The sequence below is a fragment of the Petaurus breviceps genome, unplaced genomic scaffold, assembly GCF_028583685.1.
Source record: "Petaurus breviceps papuanus isolate PSGF00001 unplaced genomic scaffold, PetGlider_PUasm1.0 151, whole genome shotgun sequence".
Classification (NCBI taxonomy): Eukaryota; Metazoa; Chordata; class Mammalia; order Diprotodontia; family Petauridae; genus Petaurus; species Petaurus breviceps.
The window spans coordinates 21,868,354-21,889,611 of record NW_027185712.1 but is presented as its reverse complement, the minus strand read 5'-3'; the positions used below and the strand labels follow the sequence as shown (position 1 = coordinate 21,889,611).

Below are 21,258 nucleotides of genomic sequence, written 5' to 3'. Positions count from 1 at the left end.
GTGGGATTAACAAACTCTGGGTTTTAACACAATCAATTTGAAAACCAAGCCAATACAGGGGAATCTTTAATTGCCATTACTATCACAAACCTTGAGCAAGTTACTTACCCCAATTGCTTAAAAAAAAAAAAGAAAAGAAAAGAAACAGCTGCAGTGTAGACACAAGAGAGTCAAATCTGACACTAGTGACTAGGGTCGAATTCTGGCTCTGCTAATTACTCCCTATGTACGCCTGGAAGAGCTACTTCACTTATTAAAATTTAAGCTTTGGGTCAGCCTAGGCATGGGCAGTCAGGTATGGGCACTGTCCCTGCTACAGGAAGAGGCTCATCATGGCAGATGATTTGAAGAGATTCCCCTACAAAACTTTACCAAATATTGAATGCTATGTTATCAAAGTAATGATAATGCTCCAGAGCAGGGGTGTGAGACTCAAATAGAAATAAGTGCCTGGGGGCTGCATATTGACTTAGAAAACTCCAAATTAACATTATCTATGTCATATTCTATTTTACTTATTTTGTAAATTACATTTTCTTTTCTTTTCTTTTCTTTTTTTGGCAATGGGGTTAAGTGACTTCAAGGTCACAGAGCTAGTTAGTGTCAGGTGTCTAAGATTGGTTTTGAAGTCAGGTCCCCCTGACTACAGGACCAGTTCTCTATCCATTGTGCCACCTAGCTGCCCTTCCGATTACAATTAATCTTATTCAAGCCACAGTGAGAAGTTTTACATGCCAGCTTCAAGAATGATGCCTCTGCCCCTAAACATGCCTAAAGACTTGATTTCCTAATGACTTTTCCCTTGCAATAGATCTGGGAGGCAATATTGAACTTTCAAAAAAACAAAAGTGTCAATTAAATCATTTGATTTAATTTAATTGATTCCCACTGATGTTGAGTTTCATAGCTAACAGCAATGCTAATATTGAAATGATTGTAAACACAGAAAAGGGTCTTGCTCTATAATTTGGAGAGTTGGGGCAGTTTGTGGAAGCATTTTAACCCTACAATGCCCCAGCTGCCCAGACCAAGCAGTCATTACCAATTTCTTTTCTTTTCTTTCCTTTTTTTTTTTTTTTAAAGCAATTGGGGTTAAGTAACTTGCCAGTTATTTCTGGGTGTGGTGGTAAGTATCAGAGCCTGAATTTGATCCCAGGTCATCCCGACTCTGGGGCGGTGCTCTTATTCTCTGTGCTACCTGGCCATCCCAGTCATTACCAATTTCATATGTGGCAGCTTTCAAGGACAGTAGGATGTGTCCTGTCTTCTCTTTCTTCATGTGCTTGATCAAACACTCCCTGGGATAGAACTGTAATTTCTCTGTGGTAAGACCATGACTGCTCAAGGCATAACACTCTCTCTCTCTGTGGAGATCACTGACTTAAAGCATTATTTTTTTATCCATAGATTGGCATTCTGACTCTAAGCTATGTTTCTAGACACATTTTATTTTATTCCTCTTCATGTCCTCCACCTGCCAGACAAACTGTGCCATTGTTTTCTCATCTCATCCTTCAGTCACCCACTTCCCTGTATCCTTGTATCTGCATGCCAGAAATTTATTATCTCCTCACTCTAGATGTAACAGTGGCTAAAGTCTTGGAGGTAGGTGGGGTAAGAAAGCCCTGAGCTGGGGTGGCTAAGTGGCCCAGTGAATAGAGTACCTGCCCTGGAGTCAGGAGAACCTGAGTTCAAATCTGGCCTCAGACATTTAACACTTACTAGCCATGTGACCTTGGGCAAGTCACTTAACCCCAATTGCCCTACCCTCCAAAAAAAAAGAGAAAGAAAGACCTGAGCTCAGACACTAGTAACCGACGTGACCCTGGGCAAGTCACTCAACCTCTCTCAGTGTCAGTTTCTTCATCAATAAACTAGCATTAATACTATTACCTGGCTCATGAGATTGTTATAAGGCTCAAAAGAAATAATATGTATGAGATTCTTTGACAACCTTAAAGTACTATATAAATGTTAGCTATTATTACTTTCATTTTTTTGTTGTTGTTGGGGGAAGGGAAGGCAATCAAGGTTAAGTGACTTGCCCAGGATCACATGCCTAATAATTGTCTGAGGCTGGATTTGAACTCAGCCTCCTCCTGCCTCTACCACTGGTGCGCTATCTGCTGCCCCACCTTCACTTCTTAAAATGCTTCTCTTCCTTTATAGCCCAGTTTGGGTGATACTTCCACAAAGCCATTTCTTATCCTCCTGTCAAAAATGATCTTGTCCTCAGAATTTTTTTTATAACACTACAAACCTTCCTTCTATCTTTTTTTTATTCTTATTTGAGTACAACATTCTCCCATTACCACATTCTATCTTTTTTTTATTCTTATTTGAGTACGACATTCTCCCATTAAATCATAACCTTCTTGAGGATAGAGACCATATTCTTTTTAATCTTCATATCCTCAGTGCCTGGCCCTCTGCCCTGAACTTAATAAGCATTTATTAAGTGTGAATCAATTTAAATTGATTTGATAGTTTAGTGGTTTTAAAGAAGGGCAAGGCAGCCACAGAATTGAGATCTGATCTGAGATTTCCTAACCCATACAGTTGAGTGTTTTTAATTTCTTTTTATTATAAACTTAACCAACATGAATTCCAGGATACAAAAAAAGAATGGAAAAGAGGATTATATGCTGAACTGTGGGTTTCGTTTAGGTGTAGTTTTCTCAAGGTTACTTAGTAACCAAACTGCCCTGCCTAGCTGTGTCCCCTCCCAAAATCTTACCACTTTATTTTGTATATTTTTTTAAAAATACTTCATTGATGCTCATTTCATTTAGTGTTTTTATTAATTACTGTGACTCTCCACAACTCCACTCATTGCCACTCCTCCAAATAGCCCTTCCTTGTAATTAGCAAGTATAACCAGATAAGACAAACACTTTGTCTGTGTCTTAAAGTATATCTTGTTCTGTGCCTTTAGTCCATCACCTCTTGCCAGGGCATGGGAAACATAATTCATCACGAGCCTCCTGAACTCATAATTGGTCATGGCATTGATCAGAGTTCTTAAATCTTTCAAAATTGTCCTTTACATTATTTTTCAAGATTGATACTTCCAAATTTTCTCTCATTGCCCTAAGAAATTTACAGTGGATTGACTCGAATTTCACAGTATAGACTCCCCCCCTCATCTTTTTTGGTTGTTTTTCTTCAAAGGAAATATTATTAGTTTTTCTTTCACTATTATTTGCCCGATTCTCTTTCTCAAATCTTCACTTCTCACAACATTCAACTCCACCAATAATGTTAGAGATAGCATTGCATTTAAAAGAAAAGACAGTCTCAGGAAACAAATTTACAGCAGAAAAACTTCAGCAACAAAGTGTATGACTTATCTGACTGTCCCCATGTAGTTCAACTTCCAGTAGGGCTTGGCAACTAGTCCAGGTGGGGCTTCTAGCCAGTTTCAGTAGTGTGATCTCTAGCCTTTTCCTCATTTTTCTTTTTGTTGGAATGGGCTGTGTTTAATTATCTTACTGATAGTGACAGAAGGACAGGAGCAGCTTTCAGGAACTGCACACAAAAGAGCTGCCTGAATCCAGTAAACACTAGAGTAGAAAGAGCAGAGGGTGAGAAGGTCTGAAACAAATTATACTTCAGATTTTTTTCTGCCACATTTCCTCTTACTCAGTCCTAACAGGGGGTCTCACATAGTGCATGTGACTGACTACTATTTTTACAACTGACATGATAGAAGTTACAAAGGGTACCCTAAATCTGATCTGATTTCAACTTGGTTCTTTCTAATGAAAAAGTCTACTGTAGAACGACATTTTCTTCTAATTTCACCAAGGAATTAGATGGTTTTATCATTTTTCTTCCAATTGCTATTACAAGATCTTAGCAAAATTTATCAAAGTTTTGCTCCTGGTTAAACTGAATGGAAAATTTTTCAGTATGATTTTTATTTCCTTAGATATTTGATGTTATCCATCTACCATCTTACTCCTCTCTGATCTGTCTCTACTTCATATTTTAAATATATCCTAATTCTATCCATATTCTAAATTTAAATGCATTGAACAATTATTTACTTCTTTCATAGTTTAACACTGCAATGGTCTTAATTCTCAATCATAATTAAAACTGATTCTTTTATCTTTTCTCCGCTATCACCTGTCCTCTATTATCCATTAATCTTTACCTTTAACATATCTTTGCACTATACCTTCACATTTGCAATTTTGACCTCAAGCACATCCTTCTCTTCTACTTTATCATAATCAAAATTATCATCCCAATAATTCAAGTTCTGGACCCAATCTCATTCCACTTGTTACAACTAGGCCATAAATTTTCTCTTCATCTGGATAATTACTCCCATGATTATTACAAACTTATCCTCTGTATTTTCTGCTCCCAGCCATTCAGCTTTATTGAAATGATCTTCCTTCCCCATTATTCTAATGAGATTTTTTTTCTTGGCTAGACCTGTATTTTAATTGGCATAAGCAACTCCCACAGAGGGAAGACCTTTTTTTTTTTTTACCAATAGAGAGAGTCAACTGTCCTTCAAATTACATCTTAAGGTATTGTATGAACTAACAAAACGTGATTTGCCCAAAGTTACACAAACAGGATATGTCAGGAAGCAAGACTTGAAAGTAGGTCTTTTTTTTCTTTCAAGACCAAGTCTCTATCTTCTTTACCACATTGCCTCTACTACCCTCTCTCCCTTATTCTAACACTTCCCTTTCCTAAAAACATGCATTAATTATGTGTTCCTCAATGAGTTCCATGCTATCTTTAGTTATCATGTAAGGGGAGTGGCATGGGTGGTGTTTTGCAGACAAAGGTTAGGCATTTCCATGTGGGTCTATCTAGACGTGATTCATAGGGAGACAAGAAGAGAGAGCTCTTAGCTTCTTTATTCCCTACCCTTCTCCAAGGGAGACTGATTTCTGCCAAGAAGAGAGTCAGAGGTTGGGCCCAGTGCTTTCTCTCTTTCCTCAGAAAAAGGGGGTCCTGGGATAGAATTATATCTATCTGCTCCATTAGGTATTGTTAGTCTAGGGGAAGCCATTTTTAGGCTCAAGCTAAACTCTGAATCACTATTCTTTTATGAGAATGGAGGGCTCCAAGTTATATCTCTAAGTTTTGACTCCCTTCCTACCAAATTCCAATCCCTCAATAAATACACATAACCAATAGCTGAGAACCTTACTCATTAAGTCAATAGCAAAACATCAATCAGTAAAAGTATGCAGATGAGAACATGTAGCATCTAATACTAATTGAATGATCTCTTCCTTTGAAAGAAAAGAGAAAGAGAGGTTGGGGGGAAGGGAGAGACAGAGAGGGAGAGAAAGAGAGAGACAGATCTAGGAATAATGACATCATAAAAGTTTTACATGTCAACTCCTTCCTAGAGTCTTTCACTCCCTTCAAAGCCCTAAAGAAGTTTGGAATTACACATATTTTCTCTTGATTCTGAAAATCAGAAGAATCCAAACCTTCCTTCTCTTCTGCTCTCACCAATTCTACCCTCACACAAGGATGGGACATGTCTCCACAAATGAGAAGAGTCCCTCACAACTAGTCCTTTGAGCCTTACAAGGGTTACATTCCACAACTTGATTTTCAACTTCTAGGCAGAAGAAACAACATGTTTTGAGCCCATACAATGTGAAAAGCACAGGCATTGAGGATTATAGATTATAATTATGAAATTATATCTAATTATATAACATATAATAAATTAATAATAATTATAATACATAATTATAGATTATAATTATAAAAGTAACATTGATTTAGAAGGGTAGAATGTTATAGAAAGAAAGAGTGAATGACCCCTTGGGCAATCTATATTGCTTGTTTCCATCTCCATTTGCTTATCAAAGTGGATATTTGTACAATTTACTAACAGTAATTATGATTTTTTAAAATGTGTGATTTTATGAAGAGGAGGAAGATCTCTTTCATGGATTGAAAGTTGTCCTATACATGTCTATGAGATGATGGAGTACAGAGTGTCATCAGATTAACGTTTTTCTATATGTCTTATATGTGGTTATCTATAGTTAATAAATACTTATTGAATGATTGAGTGAATGAATGAATGCCAAATGTGCTTCTTACAATTTTCCCCCATACTGGCTAGCATCCTTGAAATTCTCATCTAATTCCAATCATTCCTCATCATAACCTATGGAGTTCATTTCCATTAAAACCTGTTCAGCTTATTCAATATTTGGCATTATGTGAAGATTCAAAAGCATTAGTCTCTGTATTTCCAAATTGGTTCCAAAGAGTTCTCAGAAATCTCTCAATTTATATAGCAAAACAGCTCTCATTCCCTGCTTCCTAGTTTTCCCAATTGACTAGTCCTCTTCTTGTTAGGAATTAGTAGGTTCCCATCAAGAGACATTCTCTCACAGTTTTTAGTCTTCCAGTTGAATCTTTGGCCTTTCTAATTTACAGGAATGGATTCCTATTAGCTTCCCATTTCTCTTCCTCTTTCCTTTACCCTTTGGGTAAAGCATGAGTTCCTAGGGTGGTCTTGGGGCATTAAACAGACACTATTTGAAGCACCCAAACCATTGATATTTTTGCTTTTAGACAAATTTATGTTATCACATTCCAGTGTTAGTCTTCAGAAATCCTACAATCAATCAACAAGCATTTATTAAGTATCTACCATATGATAGCAATACATGCTGAGCATAAAAAGACAAAAATACAGCAGTCTTTGCTCTGCAGGAGATTGTATTCTACTGGACGAGACCACATGCACATATATAAGAATAAATAGGGTTAGGCACCAGACCTGTGATTTGTCTGGTCTAGGTACATTGATACCTTCTCTGAAAGGACTTAGAGAAGTGCTTAGAGTGCTGAAAAATGGCTTGACCAGAGTGATGCATACAGTGGGTATCAGTGATGAGACTTGAACTCCATTCTTCTTAGCTTCAAGGCTGGATCTCAAGCTATGGTTCAATCATTTTTCGTTTGTGCCTGACTCTTTCTGACCACTTTGGTATTTTCTTGGCAAAGATGCTAGAGTGGCTTGTCATTTCCTTCTCCAACTCATTTTACAGATGAGAAAACTGAGGCAAACAGGGTTAAGTGACTTGCCCAGGGTCACACAGCTAATAAGTGTCTGAGGATAGATTTGAACTCAGGAAGATGAATCTTCCTGACTTCAGGTCCAGCACTCTATCTACTGCACCACCTAGCTGTATATATGCCTATTAATGAAATAAAATTTGAGTAGATGAGTTACTAGCAGCCAAAAATACCAGGAAAGGCTTTATATAAAACATGAAGGTTAAACTGAATTTAGAAGGAAATAATGGATGAGGCAAAGAAGACGATGGAGTGTATTCCAGAAATGAGGGACCTCAAAGGCAAAGGAAAAGAGACATGAGATGGAGGACCGTGTGAAAATAGCAATAATGCTAGTTGTCTAGATTATATAGTAGAGTGTGTGTGTGTATGTGTGTATGTGCATATATATATATATATATATATATAGTGGAAGGGTATATAGTACAGTTTACATCTATATACACACGTGTGTGTGTGTGTGTACACAGAGTATTTAAAAATAATAAGTGTAGAAGGGTAACCTGAGGCCAGGTTATGATGGGTTTTAAAAGCCATACAGGAATTTATATTTTAGACTGGAGAAATAAGGAATGATGAGAGTTTATTGGATAGAGGAGTGACACATTCAGATCTTCACTGAGAGAAACTCACAATGGAAAACATGGAACAGTATCGTGCATGATCGAAGTAGTTGTTTTTCTCCTTTTCTAACACTCGCTGAGCAAAAGCCAACTTTCACTCTGATGAAAAGATGTGCCTTTGAGGAATAAGAATTGTTGAAGTGTATTTCCATGACCAAGTTATTTGAGCTAGGAGACCAACTCAACTCAGTTTAATGCATAAAATGCCAACTCTAAGTAAAGAATAAAGGATGAGGGTGGGGGAAGGTGTTTAAGGAAATACTTTTTTGCTGTGCTGATCTACACTGATTTTTCTTCTGCCTTACCAAATTTGTCTCCTTATGCTCATAACTTTAAAGAAAATTTCTAGGTTCCAGTCCAGAGAATTCCATCTACCAGTCCACGCACACCATTTTAGCTAAATCTCTTTGATGCTCTTTCCTCAACAAACTTTCCCTTCACTTCAGTTTCAGGTCAGCAGAAAACACACCAGCTGTGAAATTAGCCCTTACGCCTATACATTATAGAATCTATACCAGCAAGCGCTGTACAGCAGTGATGTATGTTCAGGCTCCATTATGCACCATGTTTTTCACTTGGCTCTGATTTTCCAAAAGATATGCTTAAGATTGAAATTTTCCATAATTACTTGAATGCAAAGATGAGTTTGTTTGGAAAGTTGCAGCAAAACCCGTTCATCCATTTAAGAGTTTTGCAAGACTGAAAAAAATATAAATAACATGAAATTGGGGGTGGGGAAGTTTTTTAATGTGGGTAAATCAAAAGAGCCACAATTAGTTTAAAAATGTTGCCAAGGTTTAGATTTTACAAAGGGAAAAATTTTGAATTAAATCTAGGTTTTTTTTTAAATCTTGGAAAATACAAAATTATTCTATTCTTTTGCAAAGCCTTTCACCAAAACATCTCAAAGCATTTAAACTTCAAAATGTTATTTCTTATACACTCAATATAGCAAGTGTTATAGGTATTTCAAAGATTTTGAGAGTAAACAGTCTTAAAACAACTACCCTATAACTTGAATGATCTAAAATAAAGGAATAAAAACAGGTCAAGAAATAATATTTTGTACAATGACTATAATAATGTAAAAGAAAACAACAAAGTAACATTTCTAAAGTCTAATCAATAAAGGGTCTAATCATGGCATTGGAGAGCTGAAGATCAAGCATGCATCCTATCTCTTGGCAGAGAGGTGATGAAGTATGGATGTGGAATGAGACATTTGCCATCATGAAGATTATGCTTATTTCTTTTTCTTGAATATATGTGTGTGTATGTATGTATGTATGTATGTGTATATATATATATATATATTCTGTTTGGGGAGACTATCATTGAAAAAAAGACAGGGATTTAAAATAAAAAGAACATCAAACATTTAAAAAAAGAAAATAACAATGCAAAATGTCTTATAGTCCCTAGGCCCCTCGGCATTGAATCGCAAGTAAAAGGGGAAAAAAGCAAGCCTCAGATTAGTTTAAAAAAATCAAAAGCCTTTAACTACTTACTTGGGGAGAAAAACAGTTTAGTTAACAACGCTCATTTTATTTCTTTTTTTTCTATGTATTTTTTACAGTAGAATAGGCAAGTAGAAAATATATGTGGAGTTGTACTTATCTGCAAGTTAATTAAGCCTGGGACGAATAATGGGAGTCCTGCCTACATAACCCATGTACATTCCTTTGTCATCATTCGATTCATCTGTACCTGTTCCACTATACATTTCTAAAAAAAGATCAGGTGACGGTGCTAGATTCTTTCCATTATCCATATGTATTTCCCTCTCCCAATTCTGTACCTCCCTTGATATCCTCAGTTAAAGAGAGTTTGGGTTCTGCTGTCTATTTGAGAGGTTATGCCATTCACTTGATTAAACAAAGGTAAGTGCTCCTTTTTTCCCATGGTACTATTTAGCATTCCACTTTCTTTATTGTCATCTTTTGGAGCTTGACCTTCCAGTTCTACTCCTCCATGTGCTATTATGCCCACAATTACTATTCCTTTTCCATTTTAAAATTCTCTTTTTTACCTTCATCTTGTCATTTAGTATATTGAAGACATTCTCAACTTCATTTGTGTCTTTATTTATTCCTTCACTCCTTCAGACTTTACTCTCTTTAAGTGAGGTCTCTTTTATTTTTTTTTTTCTATAAATAAGGCATCTTTCTTCTACTTGAAACCTAAGTCACATAGGGAGCAGGGGTGGGGAACTTGCAGCCTCGAGGCCACAAGTTGCCTTCTAAGGTCCTTGCATGTGGCCTTTTGACTAAGTCCAAAGTCCCCTTTTATGAAGGGGATTTGATCTGTAAAATTTGGAATCAGTCAAAGGACCAGACTTGAGGAACAAAAGGCCAAATGTGACCTGAAGGTCACACATTCCACACTCCTGGATAGAATAATGAACTTAAAAGTCTAGAATATTGAAGTTCAAATTTTGTCTCAGATTCGCTGGCCATGTGAACTAGGGCAAATTGCTTAACCTCTCTCAGCCTCAGTTTCCTCATCTGTTAAATAAGAATAAATAACACCTATCACACCTATCTCACAAGATTATGCAGATCAAATGTAACAACATATCAAAAACATTTTGCAAATCTGAAAACATGACAAATTATCACAAGTATGAAAATTATCATCATTATTGTTATTGTTATTTATTACCTTATAAAAACATCCCCAGTGATTCTGATTAATACCTTTAAAGAATACCTCAAGATTGATCTTCTAGAATATTTGTCCTGAGGTATCATGGGCTGATTTGAAACATTTCAAAAGGCCAGATAAAGAAATAAATCTTCTTTCCTAATCTAAAACTTTCTTATTCTAATAAATGTCCAACTCTAACTGGGTCTCCTCAGTCACCAAGGTCGGTAATTACTCTCTTATCTTCTTATTATCACCATACTTGTCCGGTAAGTATTCAATTAATGATTACTTCATTGATCCAATTCAGGGAGCAGCATTCCTATTCCTTCTTTCATATTACTTTTCCTAAAAAAAAAAACTGGGTTTTTTTTAAGTCTTTTTTATATTCTCATAAGTCTTTACTACTTTCTAAGTTATAATACACACATTAAAAAGAGGTCTTAATTCTCTATCTGAACTTTAGCACTCTGATATATAAAGACATGTGATAGTAGAAACCTTAGGAAACAATCATATATAACTGTGTAGTAGGAATGCTTAATTAGCAATGAGAAAACGACAGAACTTTAAATGCTATGGATAGTGAGCTGGAAGTTCACCAAGCTGAAGCTGTCTCAAGAGGCTCTTGGATCACTAAGTAGGCTGAAATATATCTAGTGACTGGTTCCCTGTACATGATGCTTCTCTACCCAGATGTAACTCTGGTTACTTATATAAAATATTTCTATTAAATATAGTTGAAAAAGGTTATAAGGCCGGTTAGCAGAGTCAAGCCAGACCACACAAGATGCTTTACTCTGATAAGGTCAGTGTGGTACAAGGTCTTGTGTTTAAGTATTGCAAGTTTAGAAATGCTTTTATCAAATCACTTAGTGATGAGGAGGCTCTGGGAAGGTGATCCAAATTCACTTAAAAGATATTGATTTTTAAAACAAAATGATATTTTATTCATAAATGATTACTTTCCACTTATTGCATGTTGAATTGGCTACATCATAATGATATCGAGAAGAGCACCTTAATCTCATCTCTAAACCATTTCTAAATTATATTACAGATTGACTTACTTCTGAGAAGGCTTCCTCAAAACAGGTCATTCCATTCATGGCTGGGATTCCCTCATTAGCTTCAAGTATCTTCTTTTTCCAGGCCTTGTTCCTAAGTGTAAGGGAACCATCGGATGTGTTAGCCTTTTGTCCAACTAATATTACTTTTTCTGATCCACCCTTCTTTAACTATACACATTTTGATCTAAAACTTCTAGTGTCTCATATAGTGATGGATATTCAGTCTATCTCAGACAGTTTGTCAAAACTTTTTTATCGAACATCTGACCACTCTGTATGCGTGGAATGACCAATCTCAGTGTTTGGGAACTGGTGGAGAAATGAAATTAGAAGACCTGGGTTCAGATCCCTGCTCTGTCATTTACAACTATATGGCATTAAGTAAGTCGATTAAATGACTTCTGAACTTCAGCTTCCTCAACCATGAGATGAAAGTCATGGACTAGATCCATGATGTCAAACTCAAATATAAATGGGGTCCAGGAAACCATAAATAAGGATCTCTGCACTATATGGATTTAGAAAACCCCACATGTAAACATGTTCCTTTTTTATCGATTTGTTTTATTAAATATTTCCCACTTACATCTTAATCTGGTTGTTACTACACTCAGGAATGTTATGGGCCATGTACTTGACCCGATGATCTAAAAGTCCCCTTCTAGAGTGACATTCTGTGATCCTATATGCCCACTTCTACATAGCACCAACAAAAACAGCAGATGAGGATTTTGGTAGGAGAGGTCTTTGATTATTATTTTTAAATACTGAAAAAAAAATGTTTATTGCAGTGGTCCCAATTCTTTGAGGCTTTGAATAAACTGTAGAATCCGGGTTAACAGTCCACTCAGTGAATATGTAAATATAATAGGTGGTTATACAAATATAGTGCCTATATTAAACATTGGTGATGCATTTAATTATGTTGAAATAAATTCATGAAAATAATTTCCAGATGCTCTTTATTCCAGTTAAGAATCTAGACTATACTTAATACCTGAGTACCTTATTTGATTATCTATGTTGACATAACAAAACTTAGGGTAAAAAAATCTTTCAACCTTCAGAAGTACAGGCAATATCCATCAATTATTTTCCCCCCTTATGAATGATTCTGGAATGAATTTTGGAAAGTTTCATTTTATTTCTTAAGCTGCGTTAGACTGCTTGGTGAAGGACTTTGAACCACAGGATTAAACATTTGAAATTAACATGAAACAATTTGCAATCTCTATGAATGTCAGAGCAGCAGGGAGATGATTGAAAGGACACCTGGAAATCCTGTTTCTTACTATTATGTAGCTGATAGCTCAGAGTGGAGAGAAGCTGGCAGCTGGAAAGTCATCTAGAAGAGTGTTATCAAACTCAAATAGAAGATCCCTGCAGGCTGCATATTGACTTAGAAAATCACAAATTTGAAAGTTATGAGTTTGACCCCTCTCATCTAGGACATGATTGCGAATGTGTGAGTAGCTCAGAGAGTCAACATTTTTGCAGCTAGACATTAGCATTCTTAAATTTCATAAGACCATCTTTTAAAGTTAATTTTACATGTACCATATACATGGCAAAGAGGTAGCATGTAGGTCTATATCCCAAAGACATCCAAAAAAAGAGAAAATGACCTGTTTGTTTAAAAATGTTTATAGCAACTCTTTGTGATAGCTAAGAATTGGAAATGAAAGGGATACCCATCAATTGGGGAATGGCTAAACAAGCTGTGGTGTATGATTGTAATGGAATATTACTATGTCATAAGAAATGACAAGCAAGATGATTTCAAAAAAACCTAGAAAGACTTACATGAACTGATGCATAGTAAAGTAAACAGAACCAGCAGAACATTGTACACAGTAACAGTAATATTGTTCCACAAAGTTCCACTAAGTCTGTGAATGACTTAGCTCTTCTCAGCAACACAATGATTTAAGACAATCCCAAAGGACTAATGATGAAGCATACTATCCACCTCCAGAGAAAGAAGTGATATTGTCTGAATACAGACTGAAGCATGATATTTTTCACTTTCTTTTTTTTCTTTTATTCATCTTCTTATATGAAATGACTAATATGGAAATGTTTTTACATAACTGCACACCTATAATAACCTCTACCTGATTGCTTGCCAGCTGTGGGGGGGGGGGGGAGAAGGGAGGAAGAGAAGGAGGGGTAGAATTTGGAACTGGAAACTTTAAATAAAAATGCTAAAAATTGGGGAAAAATAAAATAGTAGAGATTTTAAAAGAAGTAGTATTGGGTAATAGATAAATAGCTAACTTTGAAACCAAGAACACCTACGAGCAGGTTTGATTAGCTATGTGACTCAGAGCAAGTCATCTAACTTCTCAGTCCTCAGCCACTCTTTAAAACTATAAATTGCAAATAATGTGCTGATCTACCTCGGTAGAAAGAGCATCTTCATCTGTGCTAGTGAAATGACAGGCCCAATTCCTATGCCATATGAATATAAGAGACATGGTAATATGACACCTATTAAAAAGATTTTTAAGTCAATTTAATGCACTATTGTCACTATCTAGATCTCAGGCTTTGAGGACTTACTTTAGGGTGGAATTTGGTAAATTGTTCTTGGTAATAATATTATGCACAAAGTGGATGCTTAATTAAAATATGTTGATTTAAAACATGAATTTAAATTTATTATTGTGAATTTTTTAATGTCATAATACCCCTTTAAATAACTGGAGAACTGTTAGGATGTATATGTTGCCAAACCAGGCCTGAGAAAAAAGGAGTACCATAGCATACCTCTTGGAATATTCTAGAAGTCTAATAAGCTCATCTTGCTGAAAGCTGCAGGACATTACTACCCAAAGGGATGCCTTTACTGCAGGTTAAAGGAATTCTCACTCTCACCATGTTCTTTCCCTAAGTCAGTGTGGTAAGTACAGAAGGAAACTTCAGACCTTAAGTCATTGAAAAGCAGTCACTACCACAATTGTGCCACAGGACACCCCACACTTACAGGTGAATCAATGAATATTCAATGACTGCACCTATGGTGATCTAACAAAAGCATTAGGTAATTCCCTTTGGGTGGTGGGGTAGAGAGGGGTAGCCTAAAACAGAAAACTTCTTTGACTTAATCCACACATTCTTTGTCTGTTCCTTCACTGTCAAAACTGATTTTAAGATGTTTTCCCCTTTATTAGCTGCTAATTATTGCATGTATTGTTATTGCTGCTGCTGAGTTAATTCTACTCCTTAAGGTGTCTTGAAGCATATTCTTCTAGTTTGGGTGTATTCTCAAATGAAGTTTTAATATTGTTGATTGATGGTATAGGAGATAAAAGTGCTAGACCTACAGTCTTCAGGAAGACCTAAATTCTAAGCTAACCTAAGGTATTTACTGTGGGATGTTTGACAAGTCACTTAATTTCTGCTTGCCTCTGTTTCCAGTACTGTGAAATGGAAATAATAACAACACCTATAATCTGGGGTTGTTTTAAAAAACATATTGAAATAATATTTGTAAAGTACTTTGCCAAATTTAAAAGCACTATACAAATGTTAGCTATTTTTATTGTTGCTCTTAGTAATTGCATGGTTATCTCCTAAGGAAATGAAATATCTAAGTGTTCAAAACTTTTACTCCAATGTCACCCTTGGAAATGATATTTGAGTCTGCAGCATATATCCAAGTATTGGTCACATGTTATTATTGAACAAAGATAACCTAAGCAATTAAAACCCACCGATAATATAAAATCTTGTTTCAAACATGATTTTTTCATTACTCTCTTCTCTAGTGAATCTTTTAACCTGCTACATTGATTTGAAAAAGAGAATTTGGACAGAGAAGGGATAGTTTATTGGGAGAACAGGGGAAAAAAAGAAATACCAGAAGTCATAATGAAGTTGAATAAAATCTATCCTTAGGAGGAGTGAGGCAAAGGGAGAAATGAAAAGATAGTTCAAGGAAGTGGCACAGTTATGAGTGATGGTGAAACACCTAAGACCATCTATCTGTGTATGTGGTCAAGTTGAAGTTCATGAGAGTTGAGGAAGTTGATAAAGTGATTAGAAAAGAGGAAAGCATGTGTCTGTTGAAGTTCCTGGGTATGAGGGCTCTGGTTGGGGTGACGAAGAAGTATTGAATTCCTTGAGAAAGGAAGAACAGTGACTCAGAGACAGGTATATTATAGCAAAAATGATCTAGGTAAGAGAGACAAATACAGCCAGCCATGAAAACATAAGAAAGTGCAGAGTGGTGATGGCAAACTGGACAATGAAATGGAACTAAACTAGTCACCTCTTCCTCCTGGACAGGTGTGTCAGAGATAAGAGAGAGCAATCAACAAGCATCTCTTAAAATCTGGCATTGTGTCATATGCTGGGGACACAAAAAATAAAAAATGAAACAGCCATTCTCTCAAGGAGCTTATATTACAAGGCACTTCTATAGAGTATCATCTGGAAAGAACCATGAACACTGGAAGATGGGAAGAGTATGTGATGGCGACATAGAGAAGATTTTGTGAGTGTAAACTCCTTACCACCAAGTGCAGTATGACTATTTGGTAGTGATCTCTAATGAAACTCACAGTCCAAACCCTTAGCTAATCGAATTCAGTTTCCATTGCTAGACCATACAAGAGACACATAAATACAAGATCAAAAGCATTTAAGAATGAAACAATGTAACTAATTAGAAAATAAATCAAGTGGTAAAAGGACCCATATGCAAAGGGACCATCTCCAATACCTCCAGGGGAGTTATAATCAAATTCCCTTTTAATTACTCTGACTCCCCAGTATATTAGGGGGAGTCAGAGAAATCATTCCAGAATTTATAGTCCCATTTGTAAATAATTAAAGGGTTATGCCACCTTCCTCTTGGAATTTCTTCTCCACCCCCACTCCCAAAGACTCTCTAAGCAGGCTTTGTGAACTACTGACACATCTTACCTTAGCTCTGAAGCCACTGGAGTACGATCATAATTCCAGTGTTCATAGACTCTACCATCATACCACTTTGTGAGTTCCACTTCCATCTTCCTGTCTTACTAAGGGTCCCTGCTTACCTCTGTATTACTGCTCACCTGATTTGTTCCAACTATACCTCTCTAATTTCACCACTCTCTTTTTATTTTTTGTTTTTTGCTTTTCCTTTTCCTTTTTTTTTTTTTTTTGCTTTTTGGAGGGCAATTGGGGTTGAGTGACTTGCCCAAGGTCACGTGTCAAGTGTTTGAGGCCGGATTTGAAATCAGGTCCTCCTGACTCCAGGACTGGTGCTCTATTCACTGTGCCACCTAGCCATCTCACCACTCTCTTTTTAAACCTCTCACTTTGTACAAAACACCTTATGAATTAGGATTGTCTGATGATGTAAACAAGAGCCGGTAAGATGAACAGCCTTCCGGGGAATGTAGTCTAGAGACTCTCTCTCTAATAGTAGAATGGGTATTTTGGAGTGTACAAAGAAATAGGAGGGGAAAAGAGGATATGGTCTGTCCATGGGGTTGGGCTGAGTGAGAAGCAACCAAGGAAAGGTTTTTCACCTCAACAAATGGCAACTCTGAATAACAGAGACAAGGGGAGCCTGGATTATGCCTCTGAACTGTATGAAGAATTCAGTAGCCAAGTAAAATAAGAAGTTCGAATTCTGCCTGATTTTTGTAGCTTTTGACACTTTCAATAACTTCCTCCTTCAGAATACTCTCTTCCCTTGACTTCCATAACATCTCTTTGTCTTGAATCTACTGGTATCAATTCTTCAGCTCTTTTTCAGTCTCCTTTGCTGGATCACCATTTATTTCATACCCCTTTAAGATGAGTTTCCTCCTGGACCCCTGTTTTGTCTCTGCAATTTCTCCCTTGAGGATCTTATCTGCTTTTATGGGTACAAAGATTATCTCTATGCAGGTGACTCCTAAGTCTGTATATCCAACCTCAATTCCTCTCCCAAACTCTAGTTCTAATTTGGCAACTGCCTGCTAGAATTTTGAGCTGGCCATCCTAGGGGCACCAGCAGCTCAGTTTGTCCGAAATGGAATTCATTATCTTAAATCTACATAAATCTCTCCCTCTTGTAAACCTTCCTGTTTCTACTCAGTCTCATTACTCTAGATTCACAATCTCACTGCCACCCTAGACTCTTTCTTCAGTTCTTATCAGTTTCCAACCATTGTCAAATACATATCCATAATAAATCTAACATGTATCTCATTCCATCTGCTAATACCAGCAGCACCCCAGAGATCATAATTACCTTTTGCCTGGATTATTAATTATACTTTCTTCCTTTCTGCTTCCAGTGCTTAGCAGAGTGATTAACACATAGTAGGTGCTTAAGAAATGTTTATTGACTGGCAACTTCCAGACTATTCCCTTCTCTCTCCAATAAATCTTCTACACAATTGCCAAAAGCAGTACAAGCAACTCTACCTGGACTCAGGAGGCAAACACTAAGCAGAGGGAATACTCTTCAGCTGTGAAATCCACAATTCTGTAAAGGTTTCCCATGGCTTCATTGCTGCCTCCTCTCTACTTCCTTTTTTGAGTTTAAAAAGAGGTTTTCTGTTTTGTTTTGTTTTGTTTTGTTAACTACTCTGCATTTCCTATTTTCTTATCCCTTACTACTAATGGTAGTTTGTAAACCAAATTTTTTTTATAAGCAAGTTTACCATCATTTGTGAACATGTCATTTACTCACAATGAGAGTATGTATGTGAGAATGACCTTGAAGAATTTCCTCTATTTCACAGAGCTAGAACCCTGCAATTCTGGCTAGGGAGGGTAAGGGCAGGTTATTGATCTAGAAGTTCGTCTTATATGTATATGTGTGTATACACATATGTGTATATGCATGTGTGTGTGTGTTTCTAGTGTTTCCCCAAAGAGAATATAAGTTCCTTGAAACTAGGGATGGTTTGATTTTTCTTTAGCACCTAGGGTGGTACTTTGCATATAGTAGGCACTCGGTACATGTGTGTTGTATTAAATTCGTTGAATGAAGGGATGAAATATTAAGATTATTGAATTAGGGTTGCTTCAGGCATTGTGACATAGAACTGGGAATTAGAAGACCTGAGTTCTAGTTTCAGTTGTACCCCCAAAGTCATGAGTCTATTACTTAATGACTTTGAGATATACTTCCATCATTTGTGAAATGGTGATAATTAAACTAGCTCATTTTTATGGAGGAAAGCAAACATCAATATCTACTCCTTCCCCACATCTCTTTTGAACCATAATTTCCAAAATCTAAGATAATAAGTTTTAAATTCTTTCAAAAGACTTAAATATGACCTCAGTGTAGTTAACAAGACAGTCCAACAGAATCAAATGTCAAAGACCTCCAGTGCATTTTGGCTCTCTGTCCAGTCCCACCTTCGCAAGCTGTGAAGGTCATGAGAGCAGATGGTGTTCTCTCTACTTCGCTAAGGAGAAAATGAATCACAAGGAATTGAACTGTTTTTCTTCCAAATAATAAAAGAGAGTTGAGCCCATGGTTGTAATTCAACTGCCAACACTGATGAGAACAGTCCACCATTTCTACTCCATACACCTATATTCCCCATCTGGTTTGAGCAATCATTTACAAACTACTTCATATATGCTCCATACCACCTAGATACTAGATGGTGTGTGTATGTGTAATCATAATGTATAATAACTAGAACAAAGAGCTCCTGCCCAGAGGGCACTTCCAATTCCAGCTGGGAACATAATACATAGAAAAGAAAAAAGAATGAGAAAAGACAAAAGTAAATGTTAAGTTATGAGGTAAAGCCAATTTAAGGAAAATGAAAAATAAGGCAAAATTTTATATTTCTACAAATGTCCTACTCTGATGAAACAAAAAAGTACAAATTGACCCTCAATCCTATGCAGCATTCTTTTACTTTCATGGTGATAAAGTGGTAAAACTGGGAACATTTATTAGACATCTTTAAACATTAATTTAATTATTGATAATCTAAATACAAGATCCTTGCTCAATGGCCAGTAAGGTGGTCTACTACGAGAAATAAGTAAACTTTATCAATATTGGAATTATTACTAAGCTCTTTTTGTGGTGACTAAGAATTGAAAATTAAAAGGATGCCCATCAATTGAGGGATGCCTAAACAAGTTTTGGTATATGGTTATAATAAAATATTATTATGCCATAAGAAATGACAGGCAGGATGATTTCAGAAAAGCCTGGAAGAACTTATATGAATTGATGCTTAAGAAAGTAAACAGAACCAGGAGAACATTGTACACAATAACAGCAGTATTGTTCAATGAAGAACTGTGAATGACTATTATTCTCAGCAATACAATGCTCCAAAACAATCCCAAAGGACTAATGATGAAGCATATTATCCACCTCTAGAGAAAGAAGTGATATGGTCTGAATTCAGACAGAAGCATGCTAGTTTTCACTTTCTTTCATTTTTTTTCTCTTATTTGAGTCTTCTTGTATAAAATGACTAATTAACCAAACCAAATTAACATATGCATTGACTGATTCTCTGTGGGCACAGAGGAGGCCTGTGACAAATGTTTTAAAAGCATGATTCATATTAAGAAAAAACAAGGCCATTAGCTTCTAAATGATTCAAATGTCACATCTATAGATTATGAATATTTTTCACAAAAAAATCAAAAGACATAGAGATGCAGCCTGGTAACTACTCCAGTGGGTGCTATAGTCAAGAATTAATGAATGTTGGGGCGGCCAGGGAGCACAGCGAGTAAGAGCACCGGCTCCAGTGTTGGGACGACCTGGAGATCGAATCCCGGGCTCAGACACTTAGCACCCACCCAGAAACACCTGGCCGTGTAACGTTGAGCAAGTTACTTAACCCCAATTGCTTAGGGGCAGCCAGGTGGCTCTGCGAGTAAGAGCACTGGCTCCAGTGTCGGGATGACCTGGATCAACTCCAGACTCAGATACTCAGCACCACACCCAGAAATAACTGGCCGTGTAACCTTGAGCAAGTTACTTAACCCCAATTGCTTTTAAAAAAAAAAAAAAAGAATTAATGAATGCCAAGCCAGAAAAGAAAGTTCTTGCCACCAGAGCCCTTGGCTCTGGCAAATGATTCAGCATTAGAAACTGCCATAATTTTATTAGTGGAAATGACATTAAGGAAGAGAAATTGACATCTACTTTGCTGTTGTACCCTAAAGACTATGGGACTTTTCAATCTGACTTGCATCTGAAACTTTTCATGGATGTTGCCCTTCTCATTAGAATTTGAGGTCCTAAAAAAAAGACTGTCTCCTGACTTTCTCTTTGGGGGGGCCAGGTAGCACAGCGAGTAAGAGCACTGGCTCCAGTGTCGGGATGACCTGGAGTTCGAATCCCAGGCTCAGACACTTGGCACCAACCCAGAAACACCTGGCCGTGTAACCTTGAGCAAGTTACTTAACCCCAATTGCTTAGAGGTGGCCAGGTAGCTCAGCAAGTAAGAGCACTGGCTCCAGTGTCAGGATGACCTGGGGATCCAATCTGGGCTCAGATACTTTGCACCACACCCAGAAATAACTGGCCATGTAACCTTGAGCAAGTTACTTAACCTCGATTGCTTAAAAAAAAAAAAAAAAGATTGTGAGGTCCTTGAGATCAAGGAATATATCCCCACTGCACAATACCTTGAACATGGTAAATACTTAATAAATGCTTCATTCTTTATTCATAAATTCAAAAATCCTATGGTGTTTTGAACCATAATATTACAGATCATTTGAAGCATCCATAGTAGTTGTGCAAAAGAAAAAGAAATGTGATATATCCAAAGATATATGGGAAGTAAATGACAAAGATGAGATTTAAGTCAGCTTACTTAAGAATCTGTACTTATTCCAATATATTAATGGTCCAG

The 21,258-nt window shown here is 36.7% G+C and overlaps 1 long non-coding RNA gene across 2 annotated transcripts in view; it reads right to left on the bottom strand.

The window, feature by feature from the left end:
• Positions 1 to 21,258, bottom strand: part of LOC138152670 (uncharacterized) — a 247,901-nt gene that overhangs the window by 116,524 nt on the left and 110,119 nt on the right. For both annotated transcript variants that reach the window (XR_011166164.1, XR_011166165.1), the window contains exon 2: positions 11,420 to 11,510. This is a non-coding gene — a long non-coding RNA (uncharacterized lncRNA). The remainder of the gene's footprint in view (positions 1 to 11,419; positions 11,511 to 21,258) is intronic.